The sequence below is a fragment of the Psammomys obesus genome, unplaced genomic scaffold, assembly GCF_907164565.1.
Source record: "Psammomys obesus unplaced genomic scaffold, mPsaObe1.curated_primary_1811, whole genome shotgun sequence".
Lineage (NCBI taxonomy): Eukaryota > Metazoa > Chordata > Mammalia > Rodentia > Muridae > Psammomys > Psammomys obesus.
Genome location: NW_026596051.1, coordinates 29,980,015 through 29,995,369, shown reverse-complemented (window position 1 = coordinate 29,995,369; position 15,355 = coordinate 29,980,015).

Genomic DNA, 15,355 nt, shown 5'->3' with positions numbered 1-15,355 from the left:
GTCGCAAAGTGAATTCTGATTTATTCTTGTCCACTTTATTTTCCTTAAGTTTTAGTATCTTTTGGATAAATGCCTAGGAGTGGTATAGCTGGATCTTGAGGTAGCACTATTCCTAATAGTCTGAGAAAGCGCCAAATTTATTTTTTAAAAATAGTTTTACAAGTTTACATTCCCAACAGCATTGGAGGAGAGTACCCCTTTCTTCACAGCCTCTCCAGTATGTGTTGATATTTGAATTTTAGATAGAAAAAGTATCAGTAGACAAATTAAAATACATTGGCAATCCCCCTTCTCTCTTTGAAGTACATCATTCCTCACCTATGTGCCCAAGTCCTTATGCAACTTCTGAAATGCTACCTTTCAAATGAAATTTCAACAGTCCTTAAAAAAATAATTATATTAGTTTATTTACTTTACATCCTGAGAGTACCCCTCCCTCCTCTCTTCTTAGTCCTCTTCCCCTCCTTCTCCCTTTCCATATTCCCCCACTCCAAAAAGTCACCCCACCCCCATTAACCTTCCCCAGCACTTTAAATCACATCAAGAATGTGCATGTTTTCATGCCCTGAGGCTAGGCAAGTCGGCCATGCCTGGAGAAAGGAATCTAAAAGCAGGCAATAGAGTCCATGCTAGAAACAGCCCTTTCTACCTCCACTCACCAGGTGCCCCATAGGAAGACCCAGCTTCCCTGGGCTACATGCGTGCAGGGGCCCTAGGTCCAGATCATGCATGCTACTTAGCTGATGTTCAGTCTCTGAAAACCTCCATGTGACTGGGTTAGTTGTCTCTGTTGGTCTTCTTGTGAGGTTCCTATCCCCTAAAGTTCCTTCTCCAAACACTTTCACAGTACGCCCATTGTTCTGGTCCATGCTTGGCTGCAAGTCCTAACATCTGTCTTGATCTGCTGTTAGCTGGAGCCTGACAGATGATAGTCAAGTTAGGCTCCTGTCTGAAAGCACAGCAGAACATCCTTATCAGTGTCAGGAGTTGGCTCTCTACTGTGGGTTGAGTCTCAGGTTGGGCCAATTATTATTTGGACTTTCTATCTTTGTTTCCTCCTTATCCCAACATTTTTGTAGACAGGGTAATGTTTTGGATCACAGGTTTTGTCGGTGGTTTGCTAATACCCTTCTTCCACTAGTCATGCCTGGCCAGGAGGTGGTCACTTCAGGCTTCATGTCTCCCCCTTGTAAGGAGTCTCAGCTAGAATCACACCCATATCCTCCCAGGAGCCTTCCCTGTAGCAGGCCTCCAGTTTGACCAATAAATGTTCCTCCCCAGTTTCCCTTCTTGTTCCCAACCCTCTCAATTTCCACCCCTGTTCTTCCCGTATCTGATCCCCACCTTTGTTTCTCTCCCTCTTCCATCTCCTCTCCAGTTCCTACTCTTCATTAACTTCTGCTGTCTACTTTATGGGGCCAATTTCTGAAATATACAAAGAACTTAAGAAATTAAGCATCAACAAATTAAGTAATCCAATTAAAAATGGGGTACAGGTATAAATCAAGAATTTAAACTGAAGAATATCTAATGGCTGAGAAACACTTAAATAAATGCTTAATGTCCTTAGCCATCAGAGAAATATAAATCAAAATGACTCTAAGAGTCTATCTTACATAAGACAGAATGATATAGATCAAAAACTCAAGTGACAACACATGATGGAGAGGATGTGGAGAAAGGGAAACACTCCTCTTTTGCTGGTGGGAATGCAAACTTTTATAACCTTTCTGGAAATTAATCTGGTGCTTTCTTAAAATATTGGGAATAGTTCTATCTCAAGACCCAGCTATACCACTCCTGAGCATATACCCAAAAGATGTTCTATCATACAAAAGGACATTTTCTCAACGATGATCATAAGGGCTTTATTCTTAACAGCCAGAATCTAAAAACAACCTAGATGTCCCTCAACTGAAGAATGGTTAGAGAAATTGTGGTACATTCACACAATGGAACACGACTCAACTCTTAAAAACAAAGAAATCATGAAATTTGCAGGTAAATAGATGGAACTAGAAAAGATCATCCTAAGTGAGGTAACCCAGACCCAGAAAGAAGTACATGGCAGGTACTCACTTGTAAGTGGATATTAGACCTGTAGTACAGGATAACCCTACTACAATCCATACACCCAAAGAAGCTATGTAACAAGGGAGTGTGTGGTTCAAATCTATCAATGGGCATGTCCTTCAGGGGAAACGGTTTAGTGTGTTAAAAACTGAGAAGTGTCTTTTGAAAAATATCTTCTTCCATTTGGTTTATAAATTAGGTGCAGTTCCTAAGAAGACCATATTTAGCATCCTTACTCATCAGGACTACAAAAAGTGAATGTCATGAGGTAACCGAGGCAGAGAAAAATTTTCTCCATTTTTCAGATAGACACTTTATTGCGATCACCATGGTAATGATGTTATTATTATACTAATTTGTATTATTCGATTAGGATTTTTTTCTATTGCTGCACTTACTCCTGATATGCCATTCCTAAAATTATCTAATGTGCTTTTATATGCATGATCCAGCATTTTAAATCCTCTTAACTCAGTGACCTTATGAACTATGAGTGTCTGGTCAATCTTAGTGGTGCTTGATGAACACAGAAGCAAAAAATCAAGAAGATTAAATAATTGACTTCCATCAAAAAGACAAGTAAACTCTGAATTGGAATTCATAGTTGGGGCTAAGTCTTGTAATTCAAATAGTATTTAACTATTGTGCTTCACTGAAGTTACAATGGTTTTCTCTTCGCAATATAAAGAGATAGCTAGAGGGGTGAAAGTAGAGAAGAATCTGTGTGTTTTATGTTTGAAATAGTGCCGGATACATAAATGATGAGCAAGCTCTTAGATACCTAGTGATAGAAGTTTGAGAACTATAATACTAAGTATGTTTATACTGTGTTCTGGTTTCATTCTGTTGCTGTGATAAACCCTCTGACTTGAAGTACACTGGGGAAAGGAAGAGTTTATTTGAGTTTACAGTTCACCACTGAAAGAAGAAACAGAAACTCAACAGGAGCTTGAAGCAGAAAGTGTGCAAGAATGTCACTTGCTAGCTGCTTGCAGTTTTACTCTTAGCTGTGTTAGAGAGCCCAAGACAAAGTGTTTAGTAAGTGGTTCCTCTCTCATTTGGCAGGGTACTGCTACATTAAATGACAACCAAGACAATCTCTCACACATAAGACTAGAGACCACTCTAACTCTAATCTGGGCAATTGTCAATTGAAGTTTTAAACTCAGATGACTCTAGGCTACGTCAAGTTGACTGTTATAGTAAAGAACACTGTGCTCATTTTAAAGATGCACTCTCATCAAAGAAAATTAAAACACTGAGCATAAAGAAGAATAGACTCTATTATGAAAATACATTTTGTTTTATCAGTTAATACATAGTTACAAGCAAAGGAAAACAAGTTAAAAACATGTGGCTTTATCTGAATATTATATCTATTTATTAAATGGTGTGTTTACCACAGAAAATTACCTTATAGCTTTCATCCTCTATGAATCACAGGACTATATTGCAGTAAATAAAAATATGCCACCCTGATTGAGATATCCCAGAAACAGAAAGACACACAGTATATACTCACTTGTAAGTGGATAATTATAAGATAGGATAAACTTATAGACTTATAAGATAGGATAAACATACTAAAATCTGTGCACCTAAGGAAGCTAAACAAGGGGGAGGACCCGGGGTAAAATGATCAATCCTCACTTAGAAAGACAAATGGGATGGACATTAGGAGTAGGAGAAAACAAGAAACAGGACAGGAGCCTACCATACAGGGCCTCTGAAGGACTCTATCTAGAAGTGTATCAAAGCAGATGCTGAGATTCATAACCAACCTTTGGGCAGAGTGCAAGGAATCATACGAAAGAAGGGGGAGTTAGTAAGACCTGGAGAGGACAGGAGCTCCACAAGGACTAAATATATCTGGGCACAAGGGTCTTTTCTGAGATTGATTCTCCAACCAAGGACCATGCATGGATATAACCTGGAACCTCTGCTCAGACAAAGGCCATGGCAACTCAGTATCCAATTGGTACCCTACTAAGGGGAACAGGGACTGTCTCTGACATGAACTCAATGGCTAGTTCTTTGACCGCCCCACCCCCTCATGGGAAGAACAACCTAGCTAGACACAGAGGAGGACATTGCAGCCAGTCCTTCTGAGACCTGATAAACTAGGGTCAGATGGAAGGGGAGGAGGACCTCCTATATCAGTGGACTTAGAGAGGGGCAGGGAAGAGATGAAGGAGGGAGGGTGAGATTGGGAGGGAATGAAGGATGGGGCTACAGCTGGGATACAAAGTTAATAATCTGTAATTAATATAAAAATAAAAATAATTTAAAAAATTTCTAAGAAGGAATCTTTCTGTATTACAGAAAGGCAAAACTTGAAGACATATACTATTCTATGTTAACAAGGAAACAAGAACAAGAAAGAAAGTCACACAGATGATGTCATAAGTGTTTCTGGCAGAATTATAATAAATGCCTGTGTAGTGGGAAACTGGGCCAAAGAGTTGGTATGAGTGGTGAGACAGTCTCTGGCAGTGTGTCTGAATTCCATGATGCTTACTGGTTGAATAAATTGAATACAATTTAAAATAATATCTTTTCTATACGATTACTTTAAGTTCTCTCTTCTTTCGGCAAGGTAACATTTTGGTGTGACCAAGTATCCTGCTGGGAGGTTTATAAATTGAATGCAAATATTATGACCAGGCACAGATAAATGACTAAAATTAATGAATAAATGAGCACATTTATAATGCTTAACCTAGTGATCTTGAGTTTTTCTGGTACCCAGATCTTAAGGTAGTGAAATATTAGCAAAAGATTGCTGTCTCAAGGAAGTATGGTAATTATTATGTAAAGATTGAGCAAACCTCTCTGCTTGGTGATAGTAATGATATGCCAGTAAGTGGAAACTACAGTAAGTGGCTGCCAGCCTTCTGACTTCACTATGGATGCTACATATCTTTCTAGTGTTGAATTTCTGTAGTCACAGAGAACCATGGTCACATTTATGCGAAACTCTCATTTCCCTTGCTCTTTTCTGCCATAAGAAAAGATTTTTTTTTTTTCCAGAGCAGGATCATAGCACCAATTTGGACCCAAGACTAAACATGTAAAACAGTCCCAAACACAGTTCCAACCATGAAGCTGTGAGGCAGACTCAGTACACAAATGGTAACATAAAATAACAGCAAAGTGATGTGGACACAATGTTGTTTTCACGTGCTATTAAGTTCCATGCTTGAATATTGAAATTGCCCTTAACCTCTGGTAGGCTACTCCCTGTGAAGGTGGGCAGCAACCACGTAGTCAGCAAAGGTGCAGTCAAGTCTGTGGTCATGAAGATTTTTGAAATTTGATGCTGTATACTTTGATAGTCGGCTAAGGCGCTTGGTAAATGAGTAGAAGTAGTAACATATTTTGGACTGTGGAGACAGCTCAGTTAATGAAGTACATCCTACACAAACAGGAGGACCCAGGTTTGATTCCCAGAACCCGTGTAAAAATTCTGGACTGATGGCAAGTTCTCATAATCCAGTAACTGGAGAGTTAGAGACCAGGGGATTCCTGAGAATCTCTGGCCATCTAGTCAAACTGAGTCTGTAGGCTTGTAAGTTAAAATAAAGGCCTCTTCTTAAAGACTAAAATGGAGTTAGACTGGAGAGACATTTCAGTACGTATTCTGCTTCCTGCGCAAACATGAGCACTTGGGCTCAGATCCCCCGAATCCATTAAATAGTGAAAATTATGGGTTTTTTTTTCTTGTGAAACAAAAATATGATAAGAATATGTTTTTGTTTTAACACCAGGTGTAGGGATATCGGACTCCTTGCAGAAGCTCGCTATGCTTTGCCTCATGCTATACCCAGGACGTGTTTTCACCAGCTGCAGATAGTTTCTGCAATTGTGTGACCTTTGGAATTCTGGGGAGTTTTCAGAAGGAATATAAATGCTGGTGCCCCGAGAGGTTGGGTTGGTTGATAGGTTGTTGGGGGCTTGTTGGTTGTTGTTGGTCATGTTTTGTTAAGTAGACTTACACAGAGAAAAAAAAACAATAACAAGAAGAAATTAGATATACTGACTGTTATGAGCTAACTTCACACAAAGTACTCAGTACCACTAATCAGTAGGAAGAAGTCTAACCAAAATGTCATTCCCTTTCTGTTACCTTACTTTAACCAGAGCTTTCTTTCCTTTCCTCTCTATCTTTTTTCTATCTCTAATATTCTCTCTATCATTTTCTTCTCTCTCCTCTAGTTTTAGGGTGATAAAAGAGTAGAAGACAAAGGGTGGAGAAAGGTGGAAAAAAGAAAAACCAACAAAGTAGAAAAAGCCTGACTGTACCCATCTGAAGGAAAGAGATGATTGCTCCCATGTGTAACCTTCATGGTTGGGGCCTCAGAGTCAGGCAGATACCAAGGGCACTCTGGCTAGTCAGGTTGCCAAAAGCAGCTAGATGCAGGTTCAGGAAGAAACTCTTGATAACAATAAATAAATAAGTAAATAAATAAATAAATAAAGTGGAGAGTGATGCAGAAAGACACTTGATGTCGATTTCTGGCCTGCATACTTGCATGAATTGACATGTGCCTCCCCACACACACATGTGCCCATGTACAAACACACACACACACACACACACACACACACACACACAGGAATATATGCAAGTATACACCCACACAAAAACATTTAAACACAAAAAAAAGAAAAAAAAAGAGGTAAAGTGAAATTTTAACTTATTTCCAACTTCTGATAGATTCATTTGGATATAATTTCATTACATGTCAAAGAGAGTTTTTATTTGTTGTTAAAAGACACTGAGACAGAGCTGTTGGTCAGGATAGGCTATTGACTATGAAACATCATGGAATCCCAGAAAATGAGCTTTCCAAATTGGACTGCAAGGATTGGAAACATTTCTTATGAAACCATGCTCAGTAGAGACACAATGAGTCTGCACTTTAGTTGACAACAGAAAAGAAGTGATACATTCTTGTCCCAAAGACAGGACAAGACCATTGGCTGGGCTGTCCTCCTGTGGGTCACCATCTCATATTGTTTCGTTTTCTTTCTCCCTGCTCTTCCTCTACACAATTCAATCCATCAACCAAGATTGCATAGATCTACTCACAATACTATCTGAAAAAGCAGTCCATTATGAACAAAGCCGGGTCCTGCTACACAGAGAGCTTTTAACTTATTTGTTCCAACTGCCATTTTTTCTGTGCTACAGAACATATAATTCTCCCCTTTACCTGATCTATCTATCTTTTCTTGAAAGCGCTGTACTCCTAATTTTCTTTAGCGAATCCTCCTAAGTCTTAACTATCCACTTCAAGAGATTTTCAGTTCACATTAACCATAGTCACAGTAATGTTTTAGGATCAGGTCATTATTTAACTGCTATCTCCTTAATTGTCCTCAGGGATAAACTGAGAGCCTGGCGTGCAATATGTGCCCAATACCAACATATGGAAGTTAGTTTAGTTTAATGGTCAAGCACAAAGGTCCAGAACAATGTGGGAAGAATTTCAGTAAAAAGTTAGCTATTGCTGAATGTTATTTGTGTTTTTTACATTTTGATAGATTATCCTGAGGACAGATTTTTGAATGGAAGAATAGTCATTTGGAAGGGCTAATAAGCCTTCATTGCAATACACTTTCAACACAATGCATCAAAGCTGTCTGGCCTTCATCAGGTCATCAGTTAACACTGTTCTTTCTCTGAACCAAAATTCCATCATGACCCAGACATATTTAAGAAAGGAACAACGAAAAAGAAACAAAACAGGAGAGTTAGGTTCATTTTTGTAGTTGCAAATAGCAGAGATTATGTTTTCCTTTATCTGTCTCAGTGGATTGGAATTAGTCCACAAGAAACTGTAGCAGAAGTGGATAAAATGCTCACCCTTTGTTCTTTATACTTTGTGCAAGCAGAAATGAGAACACACAGGGATCAGAAGTCCTCAGGAGAAAATGACCCAGGAGCCAGGCATGAGCCTGTGACAGAATCAACCTTGAACATCTGATAACACAAAGTGCCATCGTGACCAAGAACAGTGGAACAAAGGTGAAGAAGCCAACAGGAGTACTAAAACCACATTTTCAAAAGGAGGAAGATGGAGAACAATCCTGAAAATGTGTGGGAAAAAATCACTTTAACTGTGTCCCTAATGTTACACAACATTTTATTGTAAAATACAATTTTGTTGGCGCCTGCATACAAATCCGACATGTAAAGCTAAACTTACAGACTTTAGAAAACTTGCTAATCTTCCACTTGCTTTTTATGAGTCCTAAGTTAGAAAAATACATTTTATTTTAATGCGAACAAAAGCATCTTACAGAGAAGACCTTTTCCGCTGCCATAAAGAAATGAAATGCTGAATAGATCCATCAATAATTCACATACTCTGCGAAGGAATAGATTGCTTGACACTATAAAATGATTTCTATTCTGATGCTTAACCATTGAATTCTCCGAATATGTCTCCTTCTTTCCTTCTAACTTGGGTTCTCATTGAAGAATATGCTTTTGTCAAGTGCTATGCTGAAATAAGTTTAGGATTGTCCTCATCCTGTTCTGTTTAATGGACAGTTTATAAGATGAAATACAATAGAAAACATGAATTATGTAAATTCAATACCAATTATATCCATTTCTCTTTCTCTCTCTAGTTGATTATTTATTTATTTATTTATTTGTTTGTTTGTTTGTTTATTTATTTATTTATTTAGAGGCAGGGTTTCTATGTGTACCCTTGGCTATCCCAGACTCGCTTTGTATCCAGGCTGGCTTTGAACTCGCAGAGATCCACTTGCTTCTGTCTCTCCAGCATTCTTCAAGTGCTGGGATTAAAGGCATGCACCACCACACCTGGCTTTATATTCATTTCTCAATCACACATATATAAGAGAAAGAAAGTATTATGCTGTAGCACATGATAGTGGCATTTTAAAAATATTAAACTGACCGGACTGGATAGTCTTTCATTTAGTCTTTCAACAGTTCTTTTTTCATACCTCTGTGGGCTTGTGGTTAGAAAGAAGGGCTCTACAAAGCACTTAAAGCTAAAGGGTATTTGCAATCTAAGAAGTGTTTTTGGAAAACTTCCTCTAAGTAGGCCAGCCTCTGGCCTCAACAAATAGCCTGGATCAAATGAATGGAAGCTGGTTGTATACCTTCCCCCTCAAGAGAGAGATGTTCTTGGAAGTGTACTGGGATCAGGTGGCCAATAAGCAGCTTGGACAGTGAAAGAGGAAATAAAATATGTTCAATGAGGGAAAGGCACACTACTAAAATGTTCTCAAGAATCAGGACTCAGCTATAATTGTGTGTATGAGATTATTCCACAGATGTGATTTTGCAAGCCTTTTGCAGAAGACATAGGAGACATGAATAACACTGAGACACACGGGATGTTCCCACTATGTTTTATAAATTTGCATTAGAGGTTCAGAGTAACATAAATAATGCATGATAAGTTCTATCAAAGAATTTCTGGCTGGGATGAGAGCACACAGGAAGCTGACTGTAAAGACATATTTTAACAGGCCTCAGTAATGGTCTGGCTGGCCTCATTCACGCCTGTGGAAACTCTGGGGTTTGCAATTTGTCAAAGGTTAATGGAGAAGCAAGAAAAGTGAATTTGATTTAAACTAAAAGCTGATTTTCTGCATGAACATGCAATATACTAGCACAGCACTGTGCTTTTTTCTGAATCTCTTATAAGGCATTAGCATAGCATATTACTGACCAACAATGAAGACACACATCTCACAATCCTTCATTTTCTTTTCAAATGATAGCTGGATGATGGATACAAATGCCTTGTCTCCATGAAAGAGGGCTTAGCACTTTCAAAAGTTTACAGAAAGACAATGTTTATTGAAAGTTTTTCTCTATGCTGTGATCCATGCTAAGCCTTTGATACAGTATTTCACAATTAACCACACAACATTTCAAGATCTGTAGGCTGCACTGACTTATCTCACTTTCCACACTGCTACTCACCACACTATAATCATCAGAGATGCCACAAATGCAGAGGTTTCATTGTTAGGAGCAACTCTGTAGGAAAGCAGCATTTTTGAATGAGGAGAGAGAAGGTCTTATGAGCCCTTAACAGTCAGTCTTGCTTGATGTGGTAATATGGGAATAAATGTGTCCTATCAGGGATCTGTTCAGGCATGAAGAAGAATTTCTGAGAACTGTTTTAACAAGAGCAAGGCCCTAGAGGTGGAGTGAGGTGGGCTATCTGGAAGAAACTGAAGCCTTGGGGATATCTTTTCTTTCCCACTCCTCAATATTGTTTTGACTTTTCTCTTGGCGAATAGGTGAGACAAACCTTGCCTTGCCCTCAGACTCTTCTCTTATACTTTTGCTTAAACATTCTTACCAGAAATGCTTTTTGTTTTGTGTGTGTGTGTGTGTGTTTGGTCCATGTTCTACAGCTATTTATTGATCTTGCTAGACATATTCTCCATCTTTCTGTGTTCTGCATTGTTTCAGTGTAAGTCAATGTGGGACAGGAAGTCAGCTCCAATCATGACATATTTCTCTGCATTTTCACTAAGTTTGGCCAATGGTATTCAGCACCAGGAAATTAGAAGAGAGCATGCTTCTTTTTGGTTGTAAGCCCATCCTTAAATGGTTGAGCCATCTCTCCAGCCTTACGCTTTTCTTTTCTTTTTCTCTGTGTGTGTGTTGTTTCCCTTCTTTAAATTTTATTGTCATTTATCTGAGCAAAGTTGTTTTTCTACAAGTATACATCTCTATGACTCTCTCTCTCTTTTTATCTTTCTTTCTCTTTCTCTCTGTCTTTGTGTGTATGTGTGAAACAATGCTCTTGATGGAGAGAAGAGTACACACGAGGACAGAGCGAAGGGAGAGAGTAAAACATCTAACACATTTACCACATAGGATAAAGCAACTCACCCAACCTACTCAGGCACATCTACCCTCCCTCAGGCTGCTTCTGTGAACGGGGAGACATAAACCTCAGTAGATATGAAGAAGGAAGCCTCTGAACTGAGGGAATGAGCAGGGCCATTCATCTCACAACAGTTTGTTCTGCGTCTTCACGTTTTCATGCTGTACCAGATGTAGTTATTGGACAGAAAAAAAAAATGGGACTTGAAAAGACGGCATGTGAGTTAGATGTGTATTTGATTAGGTAGTCAGGGGTTTTATGCATGTGTCTTCTATTAGTACTCAACTGTCTAACAAGATAGTGTGGAAACTTTCTCCATGAGACTTTTGGTGCACATAATACAGAGACAAGTGGCTGCACTGAAGGGTCAGGCTAAGATGTTCTGTTGTGGCTAGAGTGGGCTCTCCATGTTTGAGTGAAAGACTTTGAAACCCAAGAAAATAACTTAGTTGCTCTCAGATCAGTTGTTCTGAGATCTACAGAACCTCAAAGGCAAACTGAATAACTTCTGCACTTGCAGTTTGTCAGAGATGGTAACAGTTACATATACCATATGTTTACATATTATACATACACAATACATGTCATAGGTACACGTATATATTGATATACAGAGAAAGCACAATTCAAAACGTCAGTATCATTTTAGCTTTCCAGAGTCTTTTCAGAGTCCTATAGCTATGCTTTCAGTGACGTTGTTCTATCATTTTCTAAGTATGTGTGTGCGTGTATGTGTATGTGTATGTGTGTGTGTATCAACTGTTAACATCTGTGCTCCAGATATCCAACTAAAAAGCAAAAAGCTTCAACTAAACAAGTATGTGTTAATATCATAGGAGTTAAACCTCAAACATACAAAAATGCACAGAGCATGCTGCCTGTATACTTACATAAAACTAGCTCTAGGCACAGCTGAATTTCGGGTGTGTCTGAAAACACTTAATGCAGATGCTGATTCATATTAAGCAACCATTTAATGAAGCAAGAGCATTAATAAAATCAATTCTGTCTGTGATGGAGGCTTAAATAAAACAAGGCCACTAATTGCACGTATTGAGCTACTTCTCCTGACATTCTCAAGCCCTTTGTGTCCTAAAGAAGCATCACTTAAAAAATATCTCAGATAAGGAAAGAAAGAGATATGGAGCAGGCTGAGCGTAAGAGGGAAGCTGTGTCTCCTTTTAAATTCTCTATTTATCTGCAGAGCAAGGCTGAGTTGAATAATATTCATTGATTAGACGAAAGAGCAAGAGTTAAGTCCATCTCCAAAGATAAATAATTGCTTTTGTTTTCCATGGCTTGAGGGAAGCCTAAGGCTAAGAATAATTTATAGCCTTGCTTTTAGTTTATTTTTTTTCAGTATTTTAGGATTATTATATCTATACTTTTAATGGGCCTACTGAAGCAATAGCAAATTTATCTCCCACTTAGTGAATTGTTAATTAAGAATTCGCCTGTGTTTGAAGGAGCAATGAAAGCAAAAATCAATGACTGTCTAACCTGAAGGTGAGGCTCAGGCATGATCAGATTGAACCAAACATACTCTCAGGCTTTACTAATGACTTTAGGAGATTACAGAAAAATGGTGCTGTGGACCAAACCATGGGGGAAATTACAATTTACTTTCATGATTCAGAATCCGTTGACTTTTCTGGAATCTTTGGAAAATAAAAAATCATGTTCAACTGTATGCTTCAGGAGGAGTAGTGGAGTGCTTCCTAGAAATTAATGGGAATGAACTCTGCCAACTCTCTTTTATTTGTTCTGGATACCCAGTCCCTTTCCCAAATGTATACTTTGTTTACAGCTGTTTTTTAGATTAATCTCAAGAAATGATACAAGTTATGTTTATGCAATAAAGACCAGGAGACTTTTAAAATTGAACTGTATTTTATATGGTTTACACTGTGAGAATAACAGTAATGTCTCAAAATAAATATGAAAAGAGCATGATGGTCGAATAGTGATACGTTTTAATGTCAAGTTGATAAGGGATTGGTTACCTATGTTTAACCATGTTAGCACCTTCATTGTCCACTAACAAGTAAGATGCATGAGCTTATGAAAGCTCTTACCTCTTGTTCAGTTGAACTGAAGTAAATGTCCTTGATCAGGCAAATTATCCTCTGAGCCCAAGAATTAATTAAATTTGATACTAGTCTGTTGTATATCTAATGACTGTGTGACATACCATGACAGCAACATGAGGCAATCGTTAATATCCAACCATTTCAATACAAAAACTATTCAGTTTCGCTCCTCTTTCTTTTGATGTATGTCTCTCTAAATATAAGCTATACATTTTGGAAGACTTTGTATTTAACTGGAAGAAGCAAAAAGATAATTATTTTATAGACAGTTCAGAAACTGACACCAAAACCCCATTTGTTAACATTGCAGAGGTCCTAATGTTATGATATATTTAAAAATACACCATGCATATGACAGATCTGGTATGAAAGATTTTTATTTTGGAGAAGAGAAGCAGAGGAGAGTTAGGGCCTGAGTGAGCCATGAAGGCAGAGACAGAGAGAGGCAGAGAAAGAGATGGGGGGGCATCCTGATAGACAAAGCAGAGAGAGGCCGAAACAGTGAGGGCATGAAAGCAAGAGAAAGACGTAAGAGGCAGAGGTCTTTCTATCCTAGGCCCCTGTGGACGACAACAAGGTGCCTAGGCAACCTGGGAGAGGGCTACTGCATCAAAATTTATGAACTATCACCTAAGACCTAAAAAAAAAAAAAAAAAAAAAAAAAAACCTCCATGGTTACAATATTCAAGAGATTTTAAGGATTAGGGACTGGAAGGCTGCTGTTCCCTTCAGTGCCAAATGTTTTAATCCTATGAAGGGCGGACTCACATTTACTGCGTGAGTATGCGCACATGAGTGCGGGTGTCCATCGATCCGGGAAAAGTGTATCAGGCCCCCTGGAGCTGTTCCTTTAGGCAGCTGAGAGACAATGCTTCTACTCTTTCGAGTCTCTGCAATGGGTGTTTGCACCTCTAAACACTGAACCATCCCCACGGTGCTGGATATATACATGCTAATGTCTACTTCCACATATCGGTGTGTTGTCATTGCCAAAATTAAGTATCATTTGAGAAATAGTTACAAAAATAAGGAAAGATAAGTAAAATGAGCATTCTATGGCACCAACAAATTACTTCCCACTCAAGTACTTTCCCTATTTTTTTCAAGTATTATCAAGATAATTTGCAGCTTATCTTTCATTTTTTTCTTCTCATAGCTCTGCTTTCTGTTTCCATTGTCTCCCATGTTATTATCCCGTGTGTTTCCCTGACTACAAATCCAAACTTCTTCCTGTATCCTTATGAAGTGTCTTGATTTACAGTAACTAATGCCCAAAGGCTGTTCTATATATAGCAGTTTTGTCCATGTAAAGGAGGAATAAAAGATTGGATGGTGATCAGGTAAGCTAAATAATACAGTTTTTGTTTTGTTTTGTTTTTTTACTAAGTAAGGTTAACATGCTTATCTTCTTATCTTTGCTTATCTTCTGCTTGGTACATAGGCATTTATTAGCAGGGAATATTAGGAAAAAAAAAAATATATATATATATATATACTAACTTTTAACATTTCTGGATGAATCTCTTCTTTATTTTCATTATAATACATATTTTTCATATTTAAAATAGATGTATGTTGCTTTTCCTAATCAGAAAACATGGTCTTTGGGAAATTAGTATTTATAAGGTACAGAATCCTAAGGAAAGTAATACTGAAATTTATTAGTCATCCAAAGTTGTATGAGAAAATATGGCAATCTTTCCTTACATTATTCCACTAATCTTGGTCAACGTTAAAGACTGTTACTTCAAGCCAACTTGGACTTACTGAACTTTGAAAATGACACACAAGCGTCATAGCTGGTTTCCTGAAGATTCTGTTCTCTGTGAAAGAGGAATGTCCGAGTATGGCACATTCTGCCTGTCATCTCTGAGCTGGAGCTTTGGTGTGACACACAATATGTTGAAGAGGCTCAGTGGAGCGTCTACAAGCTTGCTCACTGCCTCCTCTCCAGGTTCCCTGTGCCTGCGGAATCTCTGTGGAGCCTTTACTTTTACAATGCCTACATAAATTGGAAGGAGGACTCTGCTGTACTTTCCTCTTGGCAGGCAGCCTTACAAATGAAGGTCATGCTCGACTGCTTGCAATGAAAAGAAGATATTTCCCTAGTACTTGTGAAGGTCATCATGGTAGGTGCGCATTAGTCACCATAGCATAACAAGGAAATGTGAGCCCAGGTTCTGACTCACCCACAGCTGTACTCTTTAAGCTAATAGAGATTCTTCTGTGCTGAAGAAACAGTAAGCAAGACATACTCATTTACAGGAGAGTCTCCTGGAATAAAGGAACAGACAAACC